Here is a 23,405-nt window from a genome sequence, read left to right as displayed (position 1 = left end):
TCAAAAGCGATGCGTTTATCTTAGCGAGTGGGTGTGAGTGTGTGAGTGTTAAGGGAGAAGTGAATAAAATGACTTACAAAAACGATTTTTTTTTCTGTTTGCTCTGAGCTTCTTTGCAATGCTGGAATGATTCAGAGAGCAGGAGGAATGAGACAGTAAGTGAGAGAGAGAGGGAAGGGGAAAAAAGGGGGGGAATGAAAGTACTCTATCCCTGCTCTGGAGACCAGAGTCTGTTTGGAGGTCTGTGGTTAAACCCTTTGCCTCTCTCGCTTATCAGCTTAAACTATTGACAGCCATTTTCACTGCACACACCAAATAGGATTAACAGTCTAGAGAGGAAAGAGGCGGCCGACTACACAGACGCACCAACAGTCCCTTTCTCTCTCACTGCCATAATACATCTATTCAGAAAAATGAATAACGCGCTGCTATATCAGAGTCCCTTTCATATCGGTTGCGGGCATATGCAGACTTGGAAACTCTGGAGTCAAGAACCGCTGGAGGTTTCTTTTGGAGGACCAGAATAGAAGCCGTAACACCATCTCATAAGCAGTCAAATGCTTGAGACCACACTTAATAGCTAACTAATCTGACGACAAAAACCTGAGCAAATATCATTTGTTTGAGTCGACCGTTGGAATGAATAGACTTTTCTATGTAATGATTGGCTGAGAGGGACTTTAAATGGGAAGTGATGGATTCTGACAAGGCCGTGTTAGGGCAGCTTCCCTTAATAAACTCCGGGTAAACATCATGGAAATTAGTCGATAAATAATTTAAGAAAAATTCATAAGTCATTCGAATCCGGTTACTAAGGGAGACAGATGAGCCGCAGGCACAGTTTCCGGACAGCAGGAGGAGCTCTTGATACGTGAAACTGTGCCAAATGACTGAGCGAGCGAGAGGGAGTGAGAGACAAGGAAAGCAAGAGAGGCACTTCCAAGAAATGAGTGCTAAAAGCTGTTTTGAAAGAAGACACCCTCCCTTATCGGAGAGGTTTCGTATGCAGCGGCTTTAGAGAACGGTCTGGGTGTTGTTCACAGCCTTTTGCTCTTGGTGTGTATGCGAGAGAGAGACAGACAGAGGGGAGAGGAAGACAGACCGAGAGAGAGAAAGAGGGCAAAAACGGATACATGTCTGTGGCCATTTCTCTTCAATATAAGAGTAAGAACAATTGAGCTTGTGATTTGAGAGTTTGTTTGTGTCGGAGAGAAAGAGTCTCCTGTGTTGTGTATGTGCTTGTGGTTAGTGGTCAGTCGGCTATAACAAGGCAATTCTTTCTCAGTGTGTGGGCAAATCATTACAGAACCCTCATGTACAGCAACTGCACAGATAAACACCAGCCAAACCTCCAAACACATCAACACTCACATTTGAAACTCATAAGGCCACCTATGAGAAGCATCAAGTTCTTTACCAACTTTTCTCTAGGCCACTGAACCACTGTAATTCCTAATACTTAATACCTAAAACTCTATTTACATTGTAAATATCTGTCTTTGTGTCTGTTGTTCTATCTATCATTCTGTATATCATCTGTCTTTTTATCTGTCATTCTCTGCCGTTCTGTCTGTTTGTTCCATTGTTCGATCTATTGTTCTGTTTGTCATTCTAAAATTCTGCCTGTCTGTCATTTTATATCATTCAGTCTGTCTGTTAATCTGGCGTTGTTCCATCTATTGTTCTGTCTGTTTGTTAGTCTGTCGTTTTGTCTGTATGTCTTTGATTCTTTCCATTGTCAGTCTGTCATTATATCTGTATGTCTGTCATTCTATTGATCTCTCTGTTTGTTGTTATATCACTTATTTTATCTGTATGTTTGTCATTCTATCTGTCTGTCTGTCTACCTATCATTCTGTCGGTCTGTCATTCTGTCTAACCTTCTATTGGTCTGTCATTCTGTCCTTTATTCTTTCTACCATTCTTTCCGTCTCTTTCTGCCATTCTGTATATCCTTCTGTCATTATATCTATCGTTCTGTCTGGCTCTGTCTGTCTGTCTCTCTTTTTCTTTTGTTTTGTCCATCATTCTCTTTCATTCTGTCTGTTGTTCTATCATTAGATTTTTCCTTTCTGTCTGTCATTCTGTCTGCCTGTTGTTTTGTAGTAAAGCTGCACGATTCTAGATAAATTGAGAATCACATTTTTTTTGGTTTAAAATAGAGATCCTGATTCTGAATAGAGAACTATAGTGTGTATATTTACTAGTGGTTCTGACAAAATTATAATTTCTGCAGTCTATTTCAAAAATATGTAATTAGAATTTGTAGTTAGGTTTGAATGAGTGATTAATTGAGTCACTCATAAATACTTCACTTGTTTCATTACTGGATGAATCAGATTTTTTTTTTTTTACAAATCTGTAATGAATGATTTGCGTGCACTGGCGTAACAATGCAATGATACAATCTTTATTTGAAGTGTCATTACTTTCAAAAAGTGATTTTGTTTTTTGATCAATACCATAGACATCAGTGTTTATATCCAAACTACATACTTTTATCCCAGTACTTCTGTGATAATTAGAATTATTGTAACATAAATAATGATACTCTGTGGATGAAAATACTTTTTTCATGTTGTTTCATACCTATACATGACTGTCAGCGTCAGTGGCAATGCAGATCTGAATGTTCGCCGTGATCGCACACACACACACACACACACACACACACACACACACACACACACACACACACACACACACACACACACACACACACACACACACACACACACACACACACACACACACACACACACACACACACACACACACACACACTTTCTACTTCAATGCCAGTGTTTTTGTGTGTGAGTGTGTTTGCCTCCATCCCCTCTACTGCTCCTGTCTCATTTTATAGGGAATTCAAACAAACCCAGTGATAAATGGACTACATATGGCAGCCATCAATCCTGTGGCTGACTACAACTCCCAGAGTGCACCGCATCACTGGTGCGAAGCAGGAGATTACATGCTCTGTAGATCCAGGCACTTAATTACAGTATTGCACTGCAGCTGACAGACAGGCTTGGACACAATGGGCTAATACCTACAAGAGCCTGCTAATCATTTACCTACCAAATTGACTACAGTTACCTGTTGGCTTCTTTCCCACAAGCTGTGACTGTATTAGCACACCTCGTATTAATTCAAACCATCAAGCGCTCCACAGTGACTTCCTGCAAACAAATTAAGACTCCGAGTATATTCAGAATCGCATGCCAGTTACTATTATTGACAGAAAGTATGCAGTATGCATGCTGTGCACAGTATGCAAATGTTATATGGATAGAACACCAATACATCTACATTTGCCAAAATGTGCATATACCCAAAGCACAGTGTTGAATACTATATACTAAAATACAATAGTTTCCATTTGAATTTCTAATTTTCAGTGTCATGAATGAACAGGAACTAGACAACGCTGACTGAATTAAACATGATGCGTATTTATTTATTTTGTGCATACTTTTTTTCCACTTACTATTTGGAAGAAAAATAGTATACATTATATTCATCATTTCACATACTTTTCAAAATAGGATGCAGTACTAAATTGTAGTACTAGTAAATTGTTCCTAGTATATAGCCAATTTCATTGCATATTGTTTAGTTTGTATTTAAAAATAGGTAGTAGTTTAGTTATAGTCAATGCTGTAAAAATGTTAGTAACATAGAATGCAGTGTAAATAGTAGTATGCAGAAAATATATGTTATTTTGTGCATTCTGCATAGCCTACTTGTTTGACATGCTATAAAAAAATTGCATGCAGACACTCCTGGGCAAAAAAAACTAAACAAAACAAAAAAAATCAAAATGTTTATTGGTCTTTATTGGTCTTAACCATTTTAATCACGCATCACAGGGAATTAACAAGAATTGCACAGAGTAGATAACGAAATTTAGCAATATCCTTCCCCAACATGCAGACAGCTTTTTATAAGAAGAAAAGCCAGTGTTTTTCCATTCAGTGTTAATGGCTTCAAACAGTTGATGAGTAGTTGAAAAATGTCCCTCAGTTGGTTTGAGTTTAATGTGAGACCAAATTTTCACAAAATCACTAATTTTGATTTATCTGGACCAGGCCAAAACATGATCCTGATGGACTTGTTCTTAAGTCACTCTTTTGCAGTTTGGGCAGGAGCATTGTCTTGTTGAAAACTAACATCAGACCTTTCTTTTCATCTGTGGGAAGCAAGCTATTCTGCAATATCCTCCTAAGCATTAAATGACTGTTCACAGTGAAGTATCTCAATACCAACCGCTAAAAAGGCTCTCCACACAATGACACCTCTTCCTTCATGCTTCACTGTGGTAGAGATGCATTTATTATTATATTTCTCGGCAGATTTTCGAAGACAGCACTCTGGAGCATCACCATGCATCTTGTTTCATTGTGATTCATCACTCCACAAACTTCCCATATTCTGCCAAAAAACTTCATTCTGTCTTTGATGTTTTTCTGAGACAGCAATGGCTTTTTAGTAGTGCATTTGCTTAAATTTTGCTAATTTCCTGACCAACCATTTGTGGTTAAGACAATTAAAAGCTTAGTGTTTAGCCATTTTGGGCGCGGCCCATTTTAAATTTGTATTTCTTTGCCCAGGAGTGTACACTTTTTACCGCGCAGTGTGCAGTGTGCTAGTATTCCATAAACAGTCTCACTCAGATGATACAGAACAGAAAATAATCAAAATGGATATTGGAAACTGTCATGACAGAAGCATGACAGTTTGTAACCCTGCCTAATGTTACAGTCTGTACTCGGCAGATGTTTTAACAAAAGCTTCTGACCCTATTAAGCAAAGAAGAGTGTATTAAGGTAAACTAGAGAAGACATGTTTCAATCTGTCTGCTTCTGAGAGATCTGAACATCCGGCTGCCTCACTGACAGTGATTCTCCAATCCGATTTGCTTGGATGAAATGACAGATGAAAGCGAACAAACTAACTCTTTTTCTCTGGAGAAGAACCAGATGTTTATGTAAGTTCAGTGATGCAGACTCAAATACTACAAACGGCAAACAAATAAATGTCTAAGCATGTACAATCAAGTGAGTGATGAAATGAGCAATGTTTTTACAAGTATCAACACTTATTGCTGATGTTTTCTGTGATTGGCATACAGTTAATGTTAAGTGATTATTACGGTATGCACTAGTTGTTTACAACTGTTTGTCAGTAGTTATATATAAGGGATTTAGTCTTTGAATTACTTTGGTTCAGTCTAGCTTGGTGTGAAGTGCTATCTCTCTTTCTTGCATGTATGAGAGTTTGTTACACCTGCAAAATTGAGCTGGATGGAATTTCTGTTCAGTAAGAAAGAAGGTCACACTTCTCATATAACCTACCAGATACACAAAGTTGTGTGTGTTTGTGTGTACATATGTTAAATGCACTATCTCTCATAATACCCAGTGTTGTGTCTTTTAATTGTCATGTTGTGACATGATAATCCCATTTTAGCACAATGAAATATACTCAAATATTTCTTTAGTTGGACCTCAGCACTATTTTCGGATAACTAAAATGCATTAATAACAAAACTAGTTGTTTCCAACTTCCAATTTAGCAGACTTTAAGTTTTCTAATTTAGTATACCAAAAGTACAATTGCAGGTTACTTTTTAATATGTACATAAATATGTAAATATATAAATAGAGTCAAATAGATTTTGGTATTTTTATTTTTCACTAAGGACTACTGTTCGAAAGTTTGGGGTTGGCATGTTTTCCAAATGTTTTTGAAAGCAGTCTCTTCTGCTCACCAAGGTTGCATTTATTTGATAAAAAAATAAAAAATACAGTGAAACAGTAATATTGTGATTATTACATTTTAATATAACTTATTCTATTTTAATATTTTAAAAATAAATGTATTGCTGTGATGGGAAAGCTGAATTTTCAGCATCATTATTCCAGTCTTCAGTGTCACATGATCATACATTATATATCAACAAAACACTTAATCAGAAATCAAGAGTATTGTGAAGTATTGAATATATAATGTGGGAGGTTTAAGTGTATGTCGATTTTTAATGTATGTTTGGTTGTTGTAAACATAGACACTGTTATGCAAGAAAAATGTCAGACTTGTCTGACAATAAAGTATAAAAGTAAAGTAAATTAAAAGAAAGTATAAAGGTATTTACAAACACTTTAAAATGTCATTTCTGAATAAAAGTATTACTTTCTTTAAAAAAAAACAAAATCATCTGACCCCAAATTTTTGAACGGTAGTGTATATTCTTAAAACATTGATATTAGCTTGTTGCTAAGCTAACGTTGTATTGCCATGCTGCCTTGAAATTGATAGTTACTCTGTTAAGTACAGGCTGAAAAGAAACATGCAAAGTAGCATTAACACAGAATGATTTTTCAAGAGAATGAGAAACTATACAAGTCATCATTAGTCAAGTTATTTTTTGGTGTCATGAAGCAGTGATGATATATAAGGGGTATATGGATATACTTAGCGGTAGGTTCGCCTACAGTGGTAGGTTAGCACCGAAGTGGATGAATGTCTCAATGATGTGAAAAATGGTCCCAATCAAAGCAACCTGAATTTTATCTGGCCTTCTGATGTGGGGATGATGGGGAAAAAGGCAAAAGGAAAGGCGCGAGAAGACACTAATGTCCCAGCACTCAGTGAAAAATAATGAATGCTGTTATAACTTTATTGCCCCAATTCTGGACTTGCTCAGAGAAGAAAAAAGGAGCAAAAATTCAATCAGTTCTGCCTGGTGAGTTCCTCTCCCACTTTGCAAGATTAAAAGATCCAATTCTCCCAGCCCAGTCCAGCTCATCATACGCATCAGTCGTGTTTCGGGCGAGACGCGTTGCGCTAAGATGCACAGGTCTGCTGGGGTTTCCAATGAGGAGAAAGCGATCCGTGTTTTCTTCCTCCGCGGGCCGCATGCAAACGCGATTCCTGTCCTCGTGGCCAAGGACGAGGATAATTAGGCCTGGATGGTTTCTTCTCAAGGAAATGATAAAGTTGCAGACTAACGTTCATTTACAGCAAGAACACTACATCCCCTTTTCACACTTTTTTTCTCACACTTTTTTCCCTTCCTTTTGCCTCTCACTTCTTGACTGGTCTCAGTGCATGGTTTTCTACCCACTAGATGAAGTCTTTTTAGGTGCTAAAAATAAAACACTCCAAAATCTACTGTCAGTCAGAGCACCCAGCAGCTTGCCAATCATGTACCCAAGTCAGTTTCTTTTCCATGGCCATATCTATTTCTTTAGGCTAAGCTAATGTGATGTGTTTTTCCTTCCTCTCCACAGCAGCAGTGAATGGCTTGGCCTTATATTAGTTCAGCAACCCATAGGGAGTAGTTGCTCAATGATTCCAGACTGTGCTTCTAACTTAAAGGTAGATGCGGATTTCACAATCCACTGTGCTGTACTTCTGCACCAGTTCATTGTGTTTCAGCTCTAATAATGAGAGTAAAAAAAGTGACTGCATTTCCCATGACCTTGTCGCATTTCATTTAGCAGCATTGTAGAGACACTGTGTAAGTTATTTGATGTACTTGCAAAGTTGAGGCTCAATAAGAACCTATTTTCTTCTGAATATTATAGCTTTTATAGTGTCGGTGTGTATTCTATTGAGATGGATGAGGAATGCTTTTTTGTATTTTAGGCTTTTAGGAGTTCTTGGAGAGCTCTTTGGACGTGAATAATGTTTTTAAGCGTTGGAGTCATTGGCCACAAACTGTATGATCTCCTTAGACAGCACAAGTGTCATTTGAGTCTATGTGTCATTTTTACATCATCAGCAAAAGCCAGTCACTTATTTAACTTTAGGTACATTACTTTTAAAACACCACTTTTGGATGCATTCGTCTGCGTGCAAGCTGTAGGTTTAGCTGACCTTTTTGCGAGTGGCACTGGGTCTCAGAAAATGCAGCTGGGACCGAATCCAACTTGGTATTTGAGACTGTAGCAAAGCTCAAATGTCAAATCATTCCCGAGTAATCACTTTCACGCCTTTTCATTGCCTATAAAAACTTACGTTGTTTCAACATCTCTGGCTGCGAGAGAGCGAAAATGAGTGAGAATGAAATTTAGGTTGGAAAATGGCCGTGCTAAAGCATTTGAGCTTTTAAATTGAAGTCAGATTAAGAGATGGTGCCTGCAGTTTTGCAGAGTTAATGTGGGCTCCACTGCTTAACCTGTTGATGGCTGTTATCTAAACTAAGATAAGTCATCTCCAAATTGCTATCTTTCCCAGACATCCTAGGCCTGGTAATCAAGGGCAATTTTGTGTATCTTCCCACGGTTCCTTTTAAGTTCTTGAGATTGGAGCAGGAGTTTTATAGTTTATGTTTTAGAGGTAAATGCAGAGCACTAGGCCCCAATTTGCCAAATCACTGTTGATTCTAATAGGCCGAAAGGTGCTAAAGGGTAGGAAATACGTTTCTGAGATTTTGATCTCGCTATTTACACATTCACACATACTCTTCGCTGGGTCAAGCTCTTGCCTGTGAGGCATAGATTGAAAGATCAAATGGAGTAGTGCAGTAGAGCACAAAGTGGCTGTGTGCTTTCTTTTCCTCTCTGGGACTGGATTGATTGTTTTTGTTGTCTCACAACTAAAGGAGGAAGATAGCTGTTCTCTGCTAGGCCTTCCTCAAGTGCGGACCAAAACAAGCCTAATACAGCTCTTCCACAGTCTACAAGCTGCCTTTAGCTTTTGTAGTCTGGTGGAGAAATCAATAGAGTGAATAGAGGAACCATTTAAGAGTATCGGCTTCTTTCGGGAGAAACTGGACTGACATAGACATCAGGAAGCGTCAAGTGGACATTGGCAGCAGATGTCAACATTGCAATGTCAATTAGTCCTAGATGGAGAGATCGATAATGTGAGTTTTCAGATTAAATGAGAAAACACAGTAGCCATTGGGCCACACAAAAATTATACTTTTCAAAACAGGAAGGATGTCTCTGTGTTTGTTGGCTTTACTGTGTTTGCTTCTGCTGTCACTTTCGCCTTCTTTATTCCCCATCAATTCTCAACTCTTCTTTCTGTAGTTCTGTCCCGAATCCTAGACAGTGTTGTAAGGCATCATAGCTGTACTATTACTGATTTAAAGGCTGTTCCAAAAGGTAGGTAGGCAGGCATGGATATTTCAGGCCTGATAGCGCTCCGGCATCACGCCGGATTTCCGGCGTACAGACGTGTCTGCGGAAAAAATAATAATAATCAGGTTCGCGTTCGCGTGATCTGACAATTCCCAAGATCTGAGAGGTGCTTTCACTAAACCACACCAGTAAGCCTACTTCAGCCAATCGGTAATAGGGTAGGGGCTGATTTTGGCCAATCAGATGAATTCAGCAGTCACTCCATGTGCGAATTTGTTTTGTGTTTCCCATACACTACGAATGTGTTTCCCACACTGGCAGTGCGAAACGTAGCCAAAGTCATGGAGTGCAAGGGTTCGTACAAGGTGCTTGAAGTACTTGAATTAGACTTTTTGAAATTTAAGTCCTGGAAAACAGCCATATTTTTTAAGAGGTACTTGAAAAGTGCTTGCATTATTAAAAACAGGGATGCCTCGATACGCGATACCAACAACCGATAGGACTACTACTATACAGCGTGTGTAGTAACGGACAGCTGTGGTGCGCGAGCTGATAAGTGAAAAACACGCAGTGGATTAATCGCGCAGCGAAACAGACGCGCCAGAGGGTCGAGCTCATCCCACAGACATCACAACGAGCCATGTAGCTTATTATTAACGTTAACTGACGAGAGAGAGAGAGAGAACCCGCGCGCGCAATTCTGTTGAATGCTCTTGATTGCTGACACTCAGCGCGTGTTATATGGTCGTTTGGTTCCATGAACGCAGACATCCAAAGCGCGCGCCGCGCAAACCAGTCTCAGCGCTCAAATACTGAATTAAATTATCTTTCACGACTTGCACTTGTACGGACGAATTCACTCAAAATTATGTAAAAATGCCCGTCTTGGTGAGTATACTAGTAAACAAAGTCGGTTGTCTCGTTATCTCAAGTGAACGTAGCCATGTTCAAATGGGGTCCGTGCGTTCGTCTTAAAGGGGCCGCAGTTTAAAAACCTGCTGCTGTGTTTTAATGTTAATAAAAAAAGGTAAAATAAATTACTCTCTGCTCTTGACTAACTAGGCTACCCTTTTCAACTTTACAAAAATATACATCTATATATAATTTATACAGTAATGAATATGCAATTTTTTCACATTTGATTACTTTATTAAAATTTCTGTACCTGTTAGATCTACCCGAAAAACTCTAAAAACACTGTTTAATTCATTTGTAGCCTGCCTTTGTTCTATTATATTTATTTGAAATTCGATTATTTGTTCTTATTTTGTTACTGACTGCTTACTTGTCTTTAATAATGTTTTTAATTCACATTAATTAGGCTGGTAGTTTTTATTGTAGTATCAAAATTGGATGAAATAATTGGTATTTCACTGGTGTCTAAACATTTGTACCACTGACCCAATCCTCAGCACTGAGCCCTTCTGGAGCAGCTCTAAATATGTGCTGTACTATTAAATAAAAGATAAAATATGATAAAGCAATAGAATGAAGAGTGAAAAAGTAACAGAAGCTCATACAATGCATTTGAGCAGGCTTAATTATGCATAACTGAAATAAATATATATTTGATGAACAAATTAAGCCAACTGATATGATTTATAATATTTTGGTTTATCTATACATTTAAAAATTACAAATGTAGTGAAAATGCAGGGATCGGTTATGGTATCGGTATCGCCGAGAACCAAAAATGAAAGTATCGGACTCGTTCTGCAAAAAGTGGTATCGGTGCATCCCTAATTAAAAATATTTGTAAAAAATTGTTGAAAAAATTATTTTAATATCAAAATCATTTAAGGGACTATTTATCAAAATGTTATCCCAGGGGAGCACACCCCTGGATCCCGCTTGACAATTATGTTGATCAGGGCATATATCTTGGCTTCGCTTACCTCCCAGGGAAAAAAGTTCAGGCTCAGGATTTTTTTCTGCTATCACCCCTGATATTTATGACGCCTTCTAAGATCTTCTTTCGATCAAATTCTAATGCCGCAATGCATTCGAGAGCTTTAACTTTCGCCAGTTTGTTAATTACTGTTGTTGTAATTACTGTCGCACATAAAACATGATTTTAAACACTCTAATTTGACCATCGCTGGTGTTAGTGAACAGATCAGAAAAGATCTGTTGCCACTTGCACTTCTTCTTTTATCAAAATTTACTATTAAAAGTTAGCATAGGATGCCTATTTTTTCCTGGCAGAACTCCATGGGGGTTATGCGCAACAAACTTCCGTATTCTGTAAAACAGGTTGCATTGCTTCTGGATTAGTTCTTTTGTATGTGGTTTGTTAAATATTGAGCTTTATTTTACTCAAGATGCCTTCAAAGGAGCTACCAAAGATAAGCATAACGAATGTCCATTGCATGTGCAGATTGATATCTAAAAGTTTTTTTCCCTTCTCACTAACATTAAGATATTAAAATGTAACAAACTGCCAACAATAAAAGCAACTAGTTTGGTTTACTGATTACCTTAAAATCCATAGATATGGCACAGAACCTGATTTCACCAAGTGCAACATGTTCCTGGATCAACATTTTTGAAACAACATTCCAAGCAACTTATCAGATTTGAGGGATAGTTTACAGTTTTGTCAAGTTAAGGCTTACAACCAGGCTTGGGTACTTCTACACTTAACATTATTCACCTACCATTTCCCTCTGATTTTAGGGATAACTTTTGGGTAGAGTTAGGTTTTGCGGGCAGGGATATGGTTAGGACTACATTTTTGGAATGTTGTTCCAGGATCAAATAGGATAACCCAGGAATGCGTCTAACTCTGCAAAATCAGGATGTGCAGATATCGCCATCTGTTCATACTGCTGCTAACACTTTCTCAGACAAGAGGATGCAAAAAGACTTGTTTTCCTCAAATCTGATTAGTTGCTTGGAATGTTGTTCCAGGATCAACAGAGATCCAGAAACATGTGTGACATTCAACATAAAGCCTAAGAATGCACAAAACACAAATATGTCTTTAAATATGTCTTCAGATGGAGACTGGCTCATCTTGCTTATATACAAAAATCTAAATAATCCATTTGGCAAAGCAACAAAATATGTTTTATTCATTAAAGGTAAATATAATAAATATAATTGTTGTAATATTGATTAATTTATGACTAAAATAAAAGTATAAGAAGTATTCTTTTTTTAGTAGGAAGTATACTTTTTAGTAGACATTTTTAAATGGTTTTCAAAGAAGTCCCTTATCTTTGAAGAATATTATATTTTGAAGAATATGGGTAACCAAACCATAGTATATCATCCGTTTTGTTACTGACATGATTTATATTTTGTTCAACAGAAGAAAGAAATTCATACAGGTTTGGAACAACTTGAGGTTGAGTAAATGGTTACAAAAATGTTCATTTTTGGGTAAACTATCCCTTTAAACTGTACTTGATTTGAAATTTGCTATACATTTTATAGTAGAGTGTCTCCAATTACATTTGTGAGTTTCCATTTCAGTTAGGATGCCGCTTAGAATTCTGATGATGAAAGATGACGATGGGTTGTCCCAGTGGAGGTAAGACGAGGGAAGAGGTCAGCAGTAGAAGAGATACCTTTGTAAGCAGTTGACAACGAGGCAGCTCGCTAGGTTTTGGAACAGAGCTTCGCTCTTCCTTTCCAAAATTCACCCTCTCTGATTTTGTCTTGAGGGCCTTTCCCTCTCTCTCTCTTCTGCTGCTGACTGGGTCTTACCTCCACTGGGACAACCCATCGTCATCTTTCATCTCCCTTGCATACATTAGCTCTGTTGTCATGGTGCTGACCGGTATGCGCTTGCCGTAGGGACAGACTACTGTCTCCCAGACCCTGGAGCAGGTGATCAGTGAGTGACAGGAGCCCCCCAGGACGGGACCCCCCCATCCCTCACACCGGGACGGAGCAATAGATATGGGGAGAATTGATAAACAACAGCTGTTTCGACAAGGGAGAGAGAGAAAGTAGGATTGGGGGGGAGACACGAAAGAGAGGGAGATAGAGCGTGAAGGGAAAGGAAGAGGACTGGAGAGGTTTAAAATAATTAAAGAGGGTGGAAATCCCTGGAGAGACTGAAGCAGAGGTGTTCCAGCTGCTGAAGGCAAAGTGCTGTCACAGCACCATGAAACTTCACAAATGTGTAAAACAGTTGGACACTCATGGACAGAGGAAGTTTAAAGCCTAATACAGCTACTAAATCCAAAAGTTAAAGTCTAAGTGAGAGTTGGAGGAGGACTCCGTTCACATTAATATCCCCGGAGGAAGAGAGGTCACATATGCTTTGTTCAGACAGGCAGCAGAAATCTGTTTTTTGGCTTATCCCACTCAAATCTATTTGGTTCTTTGTAGTTTGAACTGAGGGGTCAGGTTTTGACTGGTTAGCATGACCCTGTTAGCCCCTGCTGCTACAAGTCGTAACTACACCATCTGGCAGAGCATCTTTGCTCAATTGATGGCTAATATTCTGATGGAATAAATTTTTTTTGGTTCCATAAATATCGCTAATATTTAATTACATACAGTAACTGATTCTTCCTGGAGGACTCTTAAAAACTGTTTATCCTGTCTGCTTATTGTCACAGGATGTTCTCCTTTTGTATCAGACATGAGATATATCAGACATCAGACATGAGAACGTCTGATTACCAGTATAATTACTGTGGTGGGTTTTTCTGTACATTAAGTACAGAAAAGCTCAGCGCTCATCACTGTCACTTTTTACCCAGCCGTCCAATCACAGTGGAGAAGGGGCGGGACTAATACCACACCGACCAACCGTCACATTCTGCTTCAACGTCAACAGATGACAACAACAAGCACAAAAACGGAACACAATAATTTAAAACAAGAGCCAGAAAAAATACATTACATTGTATCGATATTTTAATATAGAATCAACACAGAAACAAAATACGTGTGAAATGAGATACTAGTAACATTTTCGCGGATATTCCGTATCATAACAAGCAAAGTGTCTCAACTGCCAAAACGCTCTCAAGCGCTCACAGCTCGGCGTTTTCAGCTGGCTAAAAAAGCTTTGGTGGACACACGGCCTAAGTAACTATTAGCCTACTATTTGTCTGAATAATAAGATGTATGAATGTACATTTAAATAGTTTATTAATCATTTACTTACACTTTATAAGTGATTTTTATGAACCACTGACAACTCCTAAATGGTTTGTAAACAATACAATACTTAATTTAGAAATGATAAATTGATCCTTAATAAAGTATGAAAATACAATTATTAAACACATTATAGATATGGTTTAAATCAAGAATAAAGCATTTATATCTGTATTTATAAAATATAAATGATGAATTAACTGTTTACTAATGCTTAACTAATGATTAACAGCGTGCAGTTATTTTAAAGTGTTACCAAGAATGTTATTTCTAGTGCAACACATTCCCCAATCCTTTCATTACTGGACACACATTTTCCCATTTTTTTGTTTTGTTTTACTGATGCACAAATCAAAAGCTTAATTAGGAACCCAGAACATTCTTTTAACAGATCCAACAGCAAAATGATAAAAGACACCAATGTCAATCTTTAATAATGATAATCTCAATAAACAATTCCTCTGCCAATACAGACCATGCACCTACTGTAACTGTACGCTGTGTACAGTTGCCAAGCGCTGTAACAATCAAAGTTCGTTCTATGAACAAACATTTGGCACGATAAAATAGAATTTAATTAATGTGCAGTCACAGGTGTGTGTTCACAACAAAAGTGTCTCCAAACTTGGCTCATCCAATCAGATTTCAGAGCCAGAAATGTGTTTTCAAATTTAGTTTTTTATTTTCCTGCACTAAATAAAATGAAATACTTGACCATTCCTACTTGAGTGAACCGTTTCTAACGCCACAAATACAATAGCACTGTGTTTTAATAGCACTTTGCTGGAACTAAACTCAGTTTTATACTTTGTATTGCTTTTTGTGGTGATTCTGTGCCAGAAACATTAAAGAAAATGTAAATACACAGCCTACAGTGCGCGTTTGTGTGCGTATGAGCATATGACCAATTTATGAAGTTATTTTGGATTAATCAGATGAACAGCAGAACATATTCTCACACTTAGCGGAGGCTCCAGAGGCTCCACACTTGACTCATCTTAGATGTGTGAGTGGGTTTGTGTATGTGTGAGTGTGTGTTTATGAGTTGTAAAGTAAGACATGCCTGAAGACACATATACATAATTCATACATATTCAGAGCTCTGGGGCTTTATTAACAAGGGTGGTGGGATTTCACTACCAGTTTTTTTCCTCCCCACCATGCTGTTTGTCTCTTGGTCTTAGAGAGCTTAAAGAGTCTGTGCATGTGGATAGTTCGGCTATGTCAGGATGCTTCAATCTCATAAAGTTGACCTCTTTGCTTTGCCTCTAAGCCACACAGATTCAACAGCTTTCTGATTTGTGATTGTGCATTTCATTTGGGCTTTTGTGTTTTCGTTTGGGCTTTAGTGGCCGTATAGATTGAGTTTAGCGTGCGGGCGGCATGTCAACACAGACGTACACGCCGCACTCGCCGTTCTCCACAGGCACATTCATCTATTTCTGTCTCATTTCCACCCATAACATATTCTTACTGCTTATGTAAAATGTCACACTTCCACCTAACACAGCTGAGCAATCCACTTTTCACAATCTCTCTCCCACCAGAGGGTTTAGAAATTATTCCAATATGTTTGAGAAGAGAGAGCTGGGCACAGGGCTTGGGTATGAAATAGATCGGGGTGTTTTATGCGTGTGTGAAAGAGGAAATGCTTTAGGTGTTAAGTTTGAAGTGTTAAGCTTCGGCACAAAGGCGTTGGTCTCCCGTGTCTAATTAGAGAACCGAATCGGCTTTTGATGATTCCTTTGACACATCTGAATCTGTGACAGATAAAGACGGACGATACAAGAGGAAGAGTGAGAATTAGCCAGGGTACTGTACATTACAAAGGATGGATTGGTCCGCTCTCCTGAATGACTTTTCAGTGCCGCAGGTTGTTGGCTTACAAGTTGCGCACCTCATGGAATAGTAGTACATAGTGATACATTTTTCATAGTTTCCCTTTTGTATAATTCTGTTTTGAACAGACATATTGTCGCAATATCTTGAGCTTGCAAAGGGAGAACAACCTTCAAAACATCCTGATGAGCCGAGAGAGGCAGGTTTTAAAAAATGTTTTTGAGTGTTTGAGATGAAGACTCCAGTCATATCGGTACAGCATAATAAAAGCAGTTTTTTTACCCATGTATCTTCCATCTGCACTATATTCAAAAGTTTGGAGTCGTGAAATTTTTTTCATGTTCATGAAAAGTCTCTCAGAAATACGTAAAAACAGTCAAATTAAAGAAAAAATTGTTCTATTTGAATATATAAAAAAATTGTATTCATTCCTGTGATGGTAAAGATACATTTTCAGCAGCCAATACTTTTCAGTGTCACATGCTCTTTTAGAAATATGCTGATTTGCTGCTCAATAAAACATTTTTTCTTATCAATGTTGAAAATGTGATACATTTCCCCCGATTCTTCGATGAATAGAACGTTCAAAACTGCCTCTGATGCTTTAAAAGCACCAAAGTGTTTCTTATTTGTGCAAAGTGACATTATAGTTGTGCTGCTTCAGTATGGAGAATTGTCTTGCTCCATTTTGCATCGTTTTCTCCTTTAACAACAACGTTCACTCACTCTCTTGCACTGTGATTCTTTTTCTTGCATTTTTTTCTCCACCTGGTTCAATTGCTCCTGTTCTTCGGAGCTCTCTCTTTCTTCACCCCACTTCAATGGGTCAGCTCGCCTCTATGCCCTTGACTGGGATGTATTGGAACATATTGCTGTGCTAAGTGTTAGCGACAGCTCTGGCTGATTTACTGTTCCGTGGGACCTCCTCTCCACCCTTTGATGCCCCCTGCGAGTAGCCCTGGTCTCGGGGAGGAGATGAGTTTGCGTGCTCTGTCTGGTTTACTGAGCTCCACGACGACTGGGGCGAGCTAGGCATAGAACCAGGGCTCCATTCTCTCACACACAGACAGGTCCATTGATTCTGCTGTCTGCGCTGTCTCTCTTCATAACGCAGATTACCCAGAAGCCTGACGCCTGCTCTCGCTGTCTTCCTGGACCCCTTTCTCACTCGTTCTCTCTCTCTCTCACTATGTCACCGGCTTCCTTCTACTTGGGCCCCGTTCATTTTTGCATTCTCATCCCGACCCATCCTTTTTCATCTTTTCTTGTCTATTCGGTGTCTGGTTCTTTTTCACATGTCTCACAAACACTTGTCAGTTCTAACCAGCTGTCGCTGTGTCTCTGTCTTTCTATCTGCCTCTTCCTATTGTCATCTATCATTCCAGATTCTCAATCCCAGTCCTGTGCCTTCCTGAATCTCATTCTGAAATCAGTAAGAGAGAGTTTTGATCTACTCATTCAACAGCTCATGTTTTTCTTGTGGACGGTGTGTTATTTTTGTATTATTTATAGTTATTATTAATATTTAGAATTAGCTTTTGTTTTAATAAATTCAATTTTCATTTTAATTATTGTAAAATTTTTAGGATTTTTTTTATGTGCTTTTGTCATTTTGGTTTTATCTTTTATTTTATTTTATTTTATTCATTCATATATATATTTTTTGCTAACACTTTACAATAAGGTCTCATTCATTAACATTAGTTAATGTATTAACTAACACAAACTAACAATGAGCAATACATATGTATTTATTAATCTTTGTTAATGTTAGTTCATAAAAATACAGTTGTTAATTTTTTTTTCAGGTTAGTTCACAGTGCATTAACTAATGTTAAAAAATACAACTTTTGATTTTAATAATGTATTAGTAAATGCAGAAATTACACTCTAAAAAACGCTGGGTTGTTTTAACCCAATTTTGGGTCAAATATGGACAAACCCAGCCATTGGGTTAATTTTTTTAATTGCATTTTCGATCCAATGTTGGGGTTTGTCCATATTTGACCCAAAATTGGGTTGAAACAACCCAGCATTTTTTAGTGTAACATTAACTAAGATTAATAAATGCTGTAGACGTATTGTTCATGGTTAGTTCGTTAACTAATTTTAACTAATAAAACCTTACTGTAAAGTGTTATTCAAATATATAAAAAAGGTTAAATCTCAAAAAAACTGTCAAGAAATGTTCAGGAATTATTTCACCAAATCTAATGGATCCTGGAGTTTTATTAGCAAAAAAAGATCATTTTCACAGGGACAGAATATTTAGGGCCCAAGCCTTGAAAAGGCGAAGGCCCTATTGTTTTCCTTCGGATTATTATTTATTATTATTATTATTATTATTATTTTACTACCTTTTGGGCACTTTTGGGGGCCTTAACGTGCTCAAAAACTCTTGAAACTTTGCACAAATGTCAGAACCCGCGGCCATTAGAGGCGCGCTGAAGCTGGGACCCGGGCGTGGCAGGGGGGCTCGGCAGCGCCCCCTGGAATGGGATTCAAAAACATGTCCATATATCAAACACGCTTGCATGTAATAATATGAAACTCGGTACACATATAGATCTCATCGGGCCGAACAACTTTCGTGCTCTAAGTTTTACGCCAGTCCAACAGGAAGTCGGCTATTATGGGCTGTATGGAAACGCATGTTCTGGCATTTGAAACACTTCTCCCAGAGAATTCATCCGATGACCACGAAACTCGGTGTGCATGAAGTCAAGACATGGAGGATGCTAAATTGCGGACGGATTTTTGATATCTCGAACGGTTTGGCCGTGGCGAGGAAACGAATTTATGATTAAAAAAGGATGCATAAAGTGTGTTATAACTTAGTTATAGTTTTACCTACAGTTACAAAACTCAGCGTGTATATTGATATTATCCAGCCGAACAACTTTCTAATTTACAGTCATTAGCTCCGACCAACAGAAAGTCAGATATTGTGGTTTGAATGTGAATTGTGTCTCTCTCTGTCTCTCTGCTATTCTGTGTGTGTGTGTCTGTCTGTGTGGGGTGGGGAGGGGAGGGGGGATCTGTGTATGTGTGTGAGGAGGGGGGCTAGTTTAGTTTAACCCTTTCTCTGCTGTGTGCAAAATCTCGGGCACTTTTGGGGCCCTTAACGTGCTCGAAAACTCTTGAAATTTTGCACACAGGTTAGAACCCGCGGCCGGGCTGAAGCTGGTACCCGGGCGTGGCAGGGGGGCTCGACAGCGCCCCCTGGAATGGGATTCAAACACTTGTCCGTATATCAAACACGCTTGCATGTAATAATATGAAACTCGGTACACATTTAGATCTCATCGGGCCGAACAACTTTCGTGCTCTAAGTTTTACGCCAGCCCAACAGGAAGCAAACTCGGTACGTATATTCTTCTCTTCGATCCGGACAACTTTCTAATTTACAGTCATTAGCTCCGACCAACAAGAAGTCAGATATTTTGGTTTGAATGTGAGTTTTGGTATATTTTAGACTCCGAGTTTTTAGCGGTGGTTTATTTTATTCACACCAAACTTTTTCAACATGATGAAAATACATTAAAGATGCTAAATTGTGAACGGATATTAAATATCTCAAACGGTTTTGCTATGGCGAGGGATTAAAGTAATGTCCAAAAAAGGAAACACTAAAAGCCTCATATCTTCTAAAAAAATTATTATACACCATTTATTTCTATATAAAAGTATACAAATATCAGAACTAAACCCATTTTGTTCTTTTATTTCAATTTAAGAATTATGTATAAGTTAAAAAACAGCCAGAATGCACTTTTTAGTCAAAAAATAAGTCATACATAGGGCAATACTGCCCTCTTGTGGTCAAAATCGGGTAGGCCCATTGTATATTGTATCTATATAAATAGTGACTGTTAGAATATTTTCCTACCGGTTAATCGATGTGCAATTAAAGCGGGGGCTTTTAAATTGCTAACTTAAAAGCCAAAGTAAGTAGCCTACTGGACGTCCAGTATGAATGAACTAAAACACATTCACTCTGTTCTGCTTGTTCCTCGCCGTGAACGCGTTATTGCCCGTGCAGCCGTGAGCATTTAGTTTAATTTTAAACATAGCGCCATTTCGGGGGTGGGATTGCTTGAATTGCGTGTTCAATAGCCTATTATTCTTAATCTTTTCAGTCAGCTTTTCACCCATGATTAATGAAATTGGACTCTTTGTGCTGATGTTTGCTGCGACTCATTCAGCTCACGATTTATTAAGCGGACACGTTCAGGTTTTAATAGGCTAGTGCCCACTATATTTGAATATCTGTATATTGTAATATCTATACCTAGTCACACCCTACTCTTATTAAATGTATGCTTCATAGTTCATTTTTAATTTCTAAATTTGATCAATAAATTAAATTATTTAGAATAATAAGACACTATAGGACTGTTAGCCTACCCTGTGGCTGATCAAATTAAATATTTTACACTGAAAAATAACAATGCATTAAATAATGTTTTAAGATTGTTTGAAATATAAGTTAATTAACGATCGTTGCAAAGAATGAAAGGCTACTTTTAAACATAACACTAAACCTCCTATAGGTGTCGCCAGGCGACCGTCTTAATGAGCGAGTCATTGATTCATTCGTTCAAACGAGTCGTTCGAACGACTGAGTCATTCATGAATGACACAGATCTTTATGGATTGATCATTGAATCTTTGAGTCAAGCGATTCTTTCAAAATGCGGAATCATTCACTAATGAAAAAACACGACCGTCTTAATGAGCGAGTCATTGATTCATTCGTTCAAACGAGTCGTTCGAACGACTGAATCATTCATGAATGACACAGATCTTTATGGATTGATCATTGAATCTTTGAGTCAAGCGATTCTTTCAAAATGCGGAATCATTCACTAATGAAAAAACACTGTGAGATGCGAGATGGTTCTGCTGTGATCTTTGTTTAACTATTTTCGCTGCTGAAACAGAACAAAAACAGTCAACATTGTTGTGTGTGTGTGTGTGTGTGTGTGTGTGTGTGTGTGTGTGTGTGTGTGTGTGTGTGTGTGTGTGTGTGTGTGTGTGATTTTGGTTGGGTGACATTTGTATGTTACAGTTTGACAAGAGTTTATAGTTTAACAAAAGCACAATGTTGTGTTTTATTGCGAGTGTACACAAATATAAGGTAACACTTAGCAGTTTGAATGATGTCCTGTATGAACAAAATGACGGAGTATGTTTTTATGTCTCCATTTTTCGATCGATCCTCGTACACACACACACACACACACACACACACACACACACACACACACACACACACACACACACACACACACACACACACACACACACACACACACACAAACACTGCAATCTTGACATCGCAGCCACACACACAGACAGCCCCTCCTGTGTTTGTCTGTGTGGGGAGGGGGGCAGAAAGACTATTAAAAATAGGTATATTGTGCCATCTAGTGTTTTATACTATGTATAAATGTGTTTTTTTCTTTTAAACAAGTGTTTTAAAGTACACTAATTTCAATTAATTCAATGCTGCATTTTTATGTATATTTAAACATTATCAAAGACTACTTTCTGTCAAAGTTAGGATGTTATTTTTTTAGTTTCAAAAGTTCTCTGTCTCTCTCTGTCGGTCATTCCCTTCCCCTATTCCTGTTTTTCATTGCACGCTTTTAAATGTAAAAAAATCTTTCTGTTTTGATATATTTAAACTTTTTTAAAAATCTAGCAAAAAATGCGCCTTTTTGCACAACCCATTTTTTATTTTTTTATTTTTTCACTGTTCTAATCAGGTCAGGCAAGTCAAATGATCTGTCTTGTCCCTTAAAAAATTTAATATATATATATACCACACTTCATAGGAATTTTCGGTGTTGTGTACTTACAATGGCTGCTGATTTCATGTGTCCGTTAAGTCCATGAAACTGTAGGGTGTCTAATTTTTCATTTTAGGTTTCAGAACGGTGCTCACGCCCTCGATGCGCACTTTTGCAGAACCCACACTGATGCAAGCTCTAAAGCGGAGATACGTTATTGCCCGTTGTGCACAAGAACCCTAAAGGCACCGGGGTGGCGGTTTATATATATATATATATATATATATATATATATATATATATATATATATGTATATATATATATATATATATAATATATATATATATATATATATATATATATATATATATATAAATATAGCTGCAAGCAGCGATGGAGGGCCCAAGCCGGTGGCACCGCCACCCTGGTGCCTTTAGTGCAACTGAACTTGGTCCATAAATCAAACACGCTTGCATGAAATAATATGAAACTCGGTACACTTATAGATCTCACCGGTTCATATATCCTTCGTGCTCTGACTTTGGGAGGGAGGGCACACACACAGACAGTCCCCCCGTTTTCTGTGTGTGTTTGGAGGGGAGCAGAAAGACTCACACTGATACAAGCTCTAAAGCACACTTCTTCTCGACAGTCAAAGCGGGGTTACGTTATTGCCCGTCGTGCACAGGAACCCGAAAGGCAACGGGGTGGCGGCTTTTTATATATATATATATATATATATATATATATATATATATATATATATATATATATATATATATATATATATATATAAATAAATATAGCTGCAAGCAGCGATGGAGGGCCCAAGCCGGTGGCAGCGCCAGCCCGGTGCCTTTAGTGTAACTAAAGGCACCAGGGTGGCGGTGCCACCGGCTTGGGCCCGTAATCGCTGCTTGCAGCTATATTTATTGATTGATTTTAGTATAGGAATTTAGAGTAATTTTTAAATGTAACTATATAATTGTTTAATGCAAAATACATATATATATATAAATCACAATATAAACACATTTCACAAAAATACATATTCTCCTGCGGTGCAGCAGTAGCGCTGGTGATGGTGACACACATGAGTCACGGTGTTCCCAGAGATGTGTGTTCAAGTTTGGCCTGCGTCACATTCTGATCCCATTCTCCCATCCCTCTACCATGCTGTCACATAAAGGCAAAAATCCCATAAATAACAAAGTGACATTCCCCTTTGAGGGAAGACATGTAAGATAAACACTTCAAAGTGTACGGAAGAAGCGCTTTTCTAGATGAGCATTGACTTATTAGTATGCAATTGTAGTTAGTTAGTGTTTTGTGTGTGTAATGGTCTGCACAGTGTTTGTGTAAATATATTTCGTCTATACGTGCGAGTGCGTTTGTGATTAAACCCACTGTAATCATTACCCAGTGTCATTGTTACACAGAGTAATCACATGCTGTATCATTTGCATAATTACAGGTGTTGTGTTAAAATATGTACCAGCACGACAAGCAGATGTTCATTGTATCCCATAATGCTCCTCTGATGGCATTGCACAA

The 23,405-nt window shown here is 38.1% G+C and overlaps 1 long non-coding RNA gene across 1 annotated transcript in view; it reads left to right on the top strand.

The window, feature by feature from the left end:
- The first annotated feature begins 1,055 nt into the window (after positions 1–1,055).
- LOC306999863 overlaps positions 1,056–23,405 on the top strand; it is an 89,358-nt gene continuing 67,008 nt past the window's right edge. Inside the window, exon 1 of the long non-coding RNA XR_013797928.1 lies at positions 1,056–1,164. This is a non-coding gene — a long non-coding RNA (uncharacterized lncRNA). The remainder of the gene's footprint in view (positions 1,165–23,405) is intronic.

Source organism: Phoxinus phoxinus (genome assembly GCF_949152265.1).
Source record: "Phoxinus phoxinus genome assembly, chromosome: 6".
NCBI lineage: Eukaryota > Metazoa > Chordata > Actinopteri > Cypriniformes > Leuciscidae > Phoxinus > Phoxinus phoxinus.
The sequence above is the reverse complement of the archived record's forward strand: the minus strand, read 5'-3'. Positions and strand labels throughout refer to the sequence as shown.